Here is a 9,420-nt window from a genome sequence, read left to right as displayed (position 1 = left end):
AGCTGGGAAAGGAACATCTTGCAGGAGATTGCCTTCACAAAAAAATTTGAAACAGTATCTGGTAGGAGTGGAAGCCATCCAAGTAAGAAATAACCTGTCTTCTAATAAAAATAGAGGAGATAATTAGTTATTGTCACTTGACAATGAGACAGCGTTCACAGGAAGGCTCTGTTGGCAGTTTCACAATGCCTTCAGTGTGTGCTGTTGAAACACGCAGTTTATATATCTGTTGCAAGAAAACTATGCAAACCTGATTTCCTACCCAGAACAGATTGTTAGCACAGATAGATGGAATTAAAACAGAAATACAGTCCTCAATCTTTTGCAAAATCTAGAAAATGCAAGGAGACAGAATGTGCCAGCTGAACTCTAGTTTCTAGGTAGAATCTAGGAAGTGTTATGGGCAATAAGGCAGGGATTTTGTAAGATCCATGTTCACGGCTGTCAGCAAGACAGAAGGTAAAGTGCTTTGTGACCCTGTTAAGAGCAGAAACATTGAAATCAAAGATTGCTAGGTAGGCAATTATGATATACATGGGGGAAGCAAAGGCCTAAAAGCCAAAAGCAGCAATACAAGTGAAAAAATGACTACTTGAACATCAGCTCAAGTCATAGAATCATGGGATCGTATAATCATTAAGTTTGGAAAAGATCTCTAAGAGCATCTAGTCCAACCGCCCACCTACCACAAGTGCTGCCTACCAAACCACATCCCTAAATACTACATCTACCCTTTCCTTAAACACCTCCAGATGCGGTGACTCCACCATTCCCTGGGCATCCTGTTCCAGTGCCTCACCCCTTTTTCTGAGAAGGAACTTCTAATTCTTCCCCTGTTGCATCTTGAGGCCATTCCCTCTTGTCCTATCACTGTTACCTGAGAGAAAAGGCCAACCCCCACCTCATCACAACCTTCTTTCAGAGTGTTGTAGACAGCAATGAGGTCTCCCCAAATGTCCTTTTCTCCAGACTAAACAATCCCAGTTCCTTCAGCTGCTCCCCATAAGACTTGTGCTTCAGATCCTTTACAACTTCCTTGCTATTCCCTGGACACAGCCTCAAAGTCTTTTCCCTGCAAACCACACAAACCACCTCACTGGTATAAACAAGTTTTTCAAACACCTGGGAGCTCAGTAAGAGCCATGCACTAGTACCAGCCCAATGGTTGCAAACCACTCACCTGACTTGGGTCAGGTAACTAATTTTATTTTATCAATGCTGTATTTGTGCATTTTTACCATTCAGTCCAACCATGTTGCTGATACAACTCAACTGGCCACAGTAAGGTAAATTTGCAAAAAGGGTGTTCAAATATCTGCCATGGAGGGGAAAAGCAAGCACACATGCAAGTCCTAAATGGGAAATTTCCCATTCCCTGAATAAGAAACTGGGTTCTCTGTTTTAATCACTCAATTTTTAAATCACTTTTCATGCTTGTGCATCACCTGTTATATTCATTCACTTATATATATATATGACTATATATATATATAGTCAAGCTGTATGGTGTTATAGAGAAGCAGATTTTAGCCCATGGGGAAATGCTGCTTTTGTTCAGTCAAGGAAGGTGCTGGGTGAGGGAGAGGATACCCAGTATACTCTATTTCAAGAACTATACGTGCATGAAACTTGGAGAACATGCACGTCTGAGAATAGCCTCAAAATATTCCCTAATTCACATGTGATGCTAAAGTAGTCTTGCAGATCCTGGAGTACTCAAAAGTAACTTCAATCCATATTTGCCCTATGTCTGCTCTCCTGTAGGTGTTTTGGGATAGCTTTTGGAAAACAGCAGCAAGGAAACAAGATAAAATTTTCCAATTTTAACTGCAATTTATGTCCTCAGCCCTTCTATAAAAATCAAGACATCAAACAATTCATGCTGAACATCCCAATGGCAATAATTTGACATAACTACAAAGAAACATAACATGTTTTTGTAGTTTATCCTGGCAGGTGTCTGAGCACCAGTCGTTCACTCACTCCCCATGTCCCAGGAGAATGGGGAAGAGAACTGGGGAAAAAAAAAGTAGAATTTGTGGGCTGAGATGCAACTATTCACTAAGATAGAGAAAAGGAAAAGGATAACAGTTATGACCATATATATATATATGAATGTATATAAGAAGTGATTCACAAGCTCACCACCTCCTGACTAATGCCTAGCTCTCCCCCAAGCAGTGGAAGAGAGAGAGATGAACTCCTATCCCCTTCAAGACTCCTTCTGCTTGATGTCATATGGTATGGAATATCCCTTTAAGTCAGATGTCCTAATTCTGTTCCTTCCCGTCTCCCTTCGCTGAGAACGGCCCTGGCTCTGTACGACACTTCTTAGCAGCAACTATAAACACCCATGTGTTATCACTTGTTTTTCTCCTAGAACCAAAAACATCATACAAGACACAGAAGAAAAATTGCATCCCAGCTGAAACTAAGGCACACCTACTTGTCTGAGAGAAAAACAAAGACTCAGCTTGTTTCGGTGAAAACCACTAACACATCTAAACTATAATAACCCTATACCTACTAAGCATATAGGCAACCTTTAAAGGCATTTAATCCCATTTAGCTAGAGAATACAACACATTATTTAGAGAAATCTCTTCTTCAAGCACATGAAAAACCGTCCATCCTGACAACAGTCACTTAGCTTTGGACATTATCAGTGAAAGTGAGACCAGAAACCCAAATATACCCTGTGCTGACACAGAATCACAGAATCATCAAGATTGGAAAAGACCTCAAAAATCATCCAGTTCATCCATTCACCTAACACCAACATTTTCCCACTAAACCATGTTCCTTAATACAACATCTAAACACTTAAACACCTCAACATGGTGCCTGTCTGCTGAACAGGACAGGATCTCAGTAGACTTCCAACTATAGAAAGGATGTTGTCCAATTATTGAGTTTCTCTGTGCCTGCTGTTCATGCTGTCCCACCAGCACAGCTTCTCCTCATGATGGCGTTGCACATCCCACCACCTCACCCCTTGGTGCTGCCCCCATGAAATCCCCAGCAGCTGCTCAGCAATGTGTTTCCCACAGCCCCTGTCCCAGCTTGTGCACTGGAGCTCTGAAGACTGCCTACTCGGGCTGGAGTGCAGAGGATAACCTGAGGGTGTCTGAGAAGATGAGGTGAGACCTCATTAAACGAAAACTTCATTGCACTACACAGTGCTAAAAGGCAGCTACTGGCCAGAATATCTCGAATTGTAAGTATTGAATCATTTTTAATCCACACCGGCTTACATGTTTGGTATCTGAGTGCATACAGGGAAGAGGCATAATACCAAGGAGCACAATGGAAATATTAGGTTCCTCTTGGGAGAAAATATCATGCAGTTCACCTACTGACTGCAAAAGACAACTCAAAATTTGTTTACATGGAATAAATCCAGGCTCTTGCTGGGCTGGCAGCACTCCTTCCTTTAACTTCTCCTCTTTCTTCAGATAAACACTGTGGGACTGGGCAATGCACACCCAGCAGGAGAGTTTTCCTTCCTGGCAGATGGAGTTACAGCTTACTTTTTGGTATGGTGAAATAAAAGGGATCCAGCTAGCTGCAAATCTTCATAACCTGCATGTGATGGAGGCCAGGATGGCTGGACATCAGTTGCCTGTAATGAGTGCTCTGCCATCTCCTCCTCTGTGTGTCTTCAAGTGTTTCCTTCGAATCAATGTCTTACACTTTACTTTTAACAATAGGAGCTGAAAGCTGAAATGGAATAGCTTAGTGAAGCGTACAAGGAGAGAAGGGGAAGGAAAAGCAATTTTCTACCCATCCCCCAATCTGTGATCTGTACTTCTCTGTTAATATGTGAAATACAGAGCAGCCTGTATTGTTTACATTAGATGTAGCAGTTAGAATAGAGATGTTTTTACCATGTGTTGCTTATAGACCTGAAAACATTTACTAAAAAACATGCAAGTAGTAATGCACACCAATAGTCCTCAGTGGTTCTAAAAGATGAAAGAGAAACAGAATAAATCCCTGAGATAAAGCTTTCAGGGATCTTGCTATTCTTCCCTGAGTTAATCTGGGCATGGGAAGGGTACGTTGTTCATCTGTTTCACAGGAGCCTGTAGGGCTGCTCAAAAATGATGCAAACAGCTAGAAAACAAACTGAAAATAAGAAGAAAGAGTACACTAGTAGAATAAAATAAGAAGTAAGGATATGGAAGTGGAATTATAGATTGTAATGAACGTTTTACTGATCTTTTTTTTTTTCCCAAAACACCCTGTGTTCTCATTGCTTGCAAAGAATCAACTGATTGTTCCAACACATTACACTGGGAAATTGTTAGAGTGATTGCAACTGTAATGCAAATGCCTTCTCCTCTAAAGACATTCCCTTCTCTTTAATTAAAGTTAATATTAATGTGGCATGGTTTAATAAACCATTACAGAAGTTTTGTTTTGAAGTCATAAACCACATTGCTTTGTTTCTATACAATACAAAGCAGTGGCAAGCTACTTGCTTTTCCTCTATGGCACCTTAATAGTCCTTCAGTCCAGCAAGTCCTTAAAGCTGTTTGCTTTCAAAGCCTTGTTCTGCTTTTGAGCCAGAGGACCCCATCTCTGAGAGTGTACCTTCCTATGGTGTGTGGGCATAGACCAGAGGAACATCATCCACCTGAGCTGGTCCAGCTGTCACCTTACGTGATATTATAGAATCATAGAATCATAGAGTGGTTTAAGCTGGAAGGGACCTTTAAGATCATCTAGTTCCAACCCCCTGCTATAGGCAGGGACACCTCCCTCTAGACCAGGCTGCTCAAAGTCCCATCCAGGCTGGCCTTGAATGCTTCCAGGGAGGGAATATCCACAGTCTATCTGGGCAACCTGTTCCAGTGTCTCATCATCCTCACAGTAAAGAATTTCTTCCTAATATCGTGTCTAAATCTACCCTCTTCCAGTTTAAAGCCATCTCTCCTCATTCTGTCTCTACCTGCCCTTATAAAAAGTCTCTCCCCATCTTTCCTGTAGGCCCCCTTTAGGTACTGGAAGGCTGCTCTAAGGTCCCCCTGGAGCCTTCTCTCCTCCAGGCTGAAGTTCTTGCAGCCTGTTCTCTCAGCCTGTCTTCATAGAAGAGGTGCTCCAGCCCTCTGATAATCTTCGTGGCCCTCCTCTGAGACTCACTCCAACAGCTCTGCATCTCTCTCAGCTTGTCCCTGTTAGCACTGGGACATGGGAGCTTTTGATCCAGTCCCTGGGTGTGTTTGGCTTGTACTGGGCAAATTTTACACCACCGCAGGACATCTTTGGGATGCATATGAATGGCTACACCAACAGTATGCCTGCTTTCAGGCTCTTCAGTTTGGTACAAGAAAGGATGAAAAATACAAAGAAAATTTTAAAAATCTATTTTCTGATCTGTGTTATATTTACTTATTTACATATGTTAGGAACTTTTTGACAGCAATGCTTCTTATTTTACCCTCAGCACCTCCAAATGACCAAGTGCCTCTCACACACACACTGACTTCAGTCAGGCCACAGCTATCTAACCAAATAAATGAGTAAGACTGATTTCAAAACAAGCATGTGTTTAAAGTCTAATTATCAGATGTGCATCACATTTGCAACTACACAGCAATAAAACCTTTGCAAATTGGCTGCTACTCATGTCTTCAACAGAACACCACCTAGTATTAAGTCAAAAGTCTTAACAAATCTAAAGACATTGCAGCACTTTTATAAGCCATATATATAATCCTCCGGAGTGGAATCAGGCTTGGTTTACAAGAATTCATTTTCATTAATCTGTACTGATGGGTGATAATTATATGCAGATATCAGCTCCTTTGAAACTTCATGACATTTTCTGTCATTTTGTCTACAACTTATGTGAGACTAACAACTCTTTAATTAGGGAATCACTGAATCTGGCATGGCATCGGTATCCTTCCAGTCTTCTGGAATTTATTTCCACTGTCAAAGCTTTTTCTTAATAACTTTAATTGTGAATGTGTTGTAATCTCTATATTATTCTACTGTGATGCAAATCCTGCTCCATTCTAAATAAAAATGCACATTTTAAATATATTTTTCCTATATGGTATCACTGACATCAGTTTTGCTTGCTGTTTCCAGTGATGAGTATGGAAAACACTGTCATTGCTCCTAAAAACTGAATGCTTTCACATTATCCTTAGCTGTCATTTGCAAGTTTTGTTTTTTTTTTCTGAGATCTTCACTGACTCTTTTAAACACTTAATAATTTCCTGCCTGTATGAATTTCTCTTTCCCTTCTTTTTGTTCATGTAAAAATGATGTCTTTCTAACAGCTGATTTCCTTCTGCCACTGAATCAGGATTAATGTTTAGCCAAGCAGTCCTTCCCTGAATACAGGGGAAATTGGATTTTTTTTTTCCATTTAAATAAAATTCTCTGAAATGCACTCATAGATTTATTATCTTTTTTTCTACCTGTGTTTTACATCCCATTCAATTTTCTTGTAATTTACGCATGTTCAGGAAATTAGTTTTCAGAATAACCAATACATGCACTATTGGTGGCCAGTGTTCGGCACTTGCCCTACTGAATATAATCAGATAGTGATCACTGTCCCTGAGGCAACTGAAGCTTTCCAGTGTAGCCATTAATTTTTTTTTATTTTAATAAACAGAGACTGTAATATCATGCCTGAGCCAACAGCTAAATTAAAGCCACACAGATGACATTAACTCCAGAAGTTCCTACCTTTGGATTTCGCAACACAAAAGAGTTCTAAAATAAGGCTTGAGGGAAGAGGTTGGAGAGCATAGAAATTGTTTCTCTACTTTTCCTTTGTTTAAAAACCCTGGGCATCCTTCTTCCCTGCCCCTGATTTTGCTTTCTAAGGCAAGGGTCAGCACCAGGACTGGAGACTCACTAAGTGACAGAGATCTGCAGGACACTGGGAGTGTTTGACAGATGGCCTTCTTCTCAGATACCCTGTGGTCCTGGGGAGGAAGAGCACCTTCCTGTGCCAAGAGTCTAAAAAATTTGTGGACTACACAGAAACTATACAAAATCTCTTGGATTTCTCTTGATTCAGGAGAGCAGCCACACGTTTGCCTCCCCAGCTCTCCTCAGATGTGTGATCTCTTCTGCTCCCAGCCTTCCCATCTGGCTTCAATTCTTTGTGCTCCTGGCTCTTTGTCCAGTACCAGCCTCCTACAGCTCCTCACCCAGCCCAAAGCCATTTCCCCCATTTTTCCCCTTCCTCTCTCTTAGTCCCAAATTGCTCAATTGTCCCCAAGAGCAGTCTTGTATCTTTCCTGCACTTAAACCAAATCTCCTCACTGCCATAAAAAGAGAGACATGGAAAGGCAGGGAAAGACAGGATCTGAGGCCACGGTAGCATGGAGTTATCATAATAGCAATGTCCAGAATGAATTGTGTCCAGGCAGATAGGCTCCCTAAGGTATTCAGCTCACAGCTGCAGCAGAGATCTACAGAGCATATGCTAACTGCATTCTTTCCACTGAAAGGCCTATAACTTGGCCATATTTGGGTTCATTTTTCTGGAGAATACACAAAAGTTGTCTACTGTTCAGTTTCATGTTTCTCTTTTAAATCACAGGGGCCAGCTAGAGCTCTCAAATGAAAGACAGAAATTAACACCATCAAAACAATACATTTTTTCTACCCACATTCTTGGAAGTGACTGAACTGTTTTATTTATGTACTTAAATTTCAGCTAAATGAACAGAAGCCCAGCAGGGAAATCCTCATTTCCAATTGTTACAGTTTGGCAAAGTTAAAAGCAAAAGAGAACAGGAGCTCATCGTGAAGAACATTAGATGAACAACAGTAGACAGTGCCATTATTAACACAGATCTTTTTATTTTTAGATTTCATATAAAATCTTTATTAAATATGCAGAGAATTTGTTTTACTTCCAGTTTCCACTGCATTTACATGGAACCTCTGAAAGCTCTGGGGAGCTAAAGCACCAATAAAAGTGCAAACCAACTTCTGAGATGAATACAAGCTGAGTAACTTTTGGAGCTAGCTTTATTTATAGTAACAAAGAGGATGTTGTGAAATTAGACTTATTGGTTAAAAATATTTTAAGAAAATATAAAATGCACCAGAGAGCTAAAGGAACTAAAACCTCAGCATCTTTTAGTTGAGCCTATATAACAGTACCCACCATGGTAACAGTGAATCTATTTTAATGCTTAGAGGAAAATGAATAACAATGAGAATACTGTAAGAATATGAATAAAAGAAGAGCAATCGGGGAATAAGCAATTAGAAGAAAAACCCATAGAAATGAACAACTTAGGACAAAGCATCATACCCTAAGATTTATATTAATTACACAGATAGACAGAAATCCAACAGTGAGGAAAAGGGGTGTGAAGCTCACATTCTGTGTTTCAGTAATCAATAAATAATAGAATATTAAGTCACAATGGATGTGCACCAATACAGCTCTTAAGCAGTTGGGGTCCTCCAGCCAACTGAGACTTGCAAAAAAAAACCAACCTCTCATATAGTGTTCTTGGTTCTTTTGCCCATCTCTATGGTAACATTTTTTACTTCTTTTAAACCTTCTCTTCTCTTAGAAGCTCAGTTACCTTTTCCAGAAAAACACAGGCAATTTTAGCAGCTTCTTTCAACAATCTGAAAGTGAACTATTGATCAAGCTCCGTTGTATTTTTTTCTTTCTGAAAATGTCTGGATAAACCTATGGAAAAGAAATCCACCAATGGTTAGGAAATATATGTATTTTTTTTTAAATGCTGTTGTACATATAATACATCACACTTCTGTCTCGGGAAGTCTCTGAGGGGGAAATAGCCAAAAGGTGAGAAGTATCCTTTATGTTTGTCCTGTTCTTACTTTCTCTCCTAGGCAACTGCTGGTAAACATTGGTGGAGACATGGCAGTGACCCAGATGGACCTCAGGTATAATCCAGTAAGGCCAGTCTTCTATTCTGATCAGAACTGGGAAACAAGCACCTCTTGCTAAGCAGCAGCCTTGTAACAAGAGTGTCTCTTCTTCTCAGAAACAAGGAACAAGCAGTGTGCCTCGTTCTTGTATGTCTGAAGAACCTTGGTTTCCTAAGCAAGGACTTGTAAAGATTTCAGGAATATTTCACAGAATCACAGAATCACAGAAACACCAAGGTTGGAAAAGACCTACAAGATCATGCAGTCCAACCATCCACCTGTCACCAATAGTTCTCATAAATCATGTCCCTCAACACAAAATCCAAACGTTCCTTGAACACCTCCAGGGTCGGTGATTCCACCACCTCCCTGGGCAGCCCATTCCACTTCCTGACCACTCTTTCAGAGAAGCAGTATTTTCTAACGTCCAGCCTAAATCTCCCCTGGTGCAGCTTGAAGCCATTCCCTCTAGTCCTATCACCAGTTACATGAGAGAAGAGGCCGACCCCCAGCTCACTACAACCTCCC

At 40.6% G+C, this 9,420-nt stretch overlaps 1 long non-coding RNA gene across 1 annotated transcript; it reads left to right on the top strand.

Annotated features, from left to right (window-relative positions):
• Nucleotides 1-9,201, top strand: LOC149920232 (uncharacterized). Its single transcript, XR_016470538.1, has 4 exons — nucleotides 1-82; nucleotides 2,179-2,241; nucleotides 3,051-3,217; nucleotides 8,854-9,201. It is a non-coding gene; the product is annotated as an uncharacterized LOC149920232 (long non-coding RNA).
• Nucleotides 9,202-9,420: the final 219 nt, after the last annotated feature.

The sequence above is a fragment of the Phasianus colchicus genome, chromosome 1 (genome assembly GCF_987193195.1).
Source record: "Phasianus colchicus chromosome 1, bPhaCol1.hap1.1, whole genome shotgun sequence".
Taxonomy (NCBI): domain Eukaryota; kingdom Metazoa; phylum Chordata; class Aves; order Galliformes; family Phasianidae; genus Phasianus; species Phasianus colchicus.
This window is presented reverse-complemented; position numbering and strand designations above follow the sequence as displayed.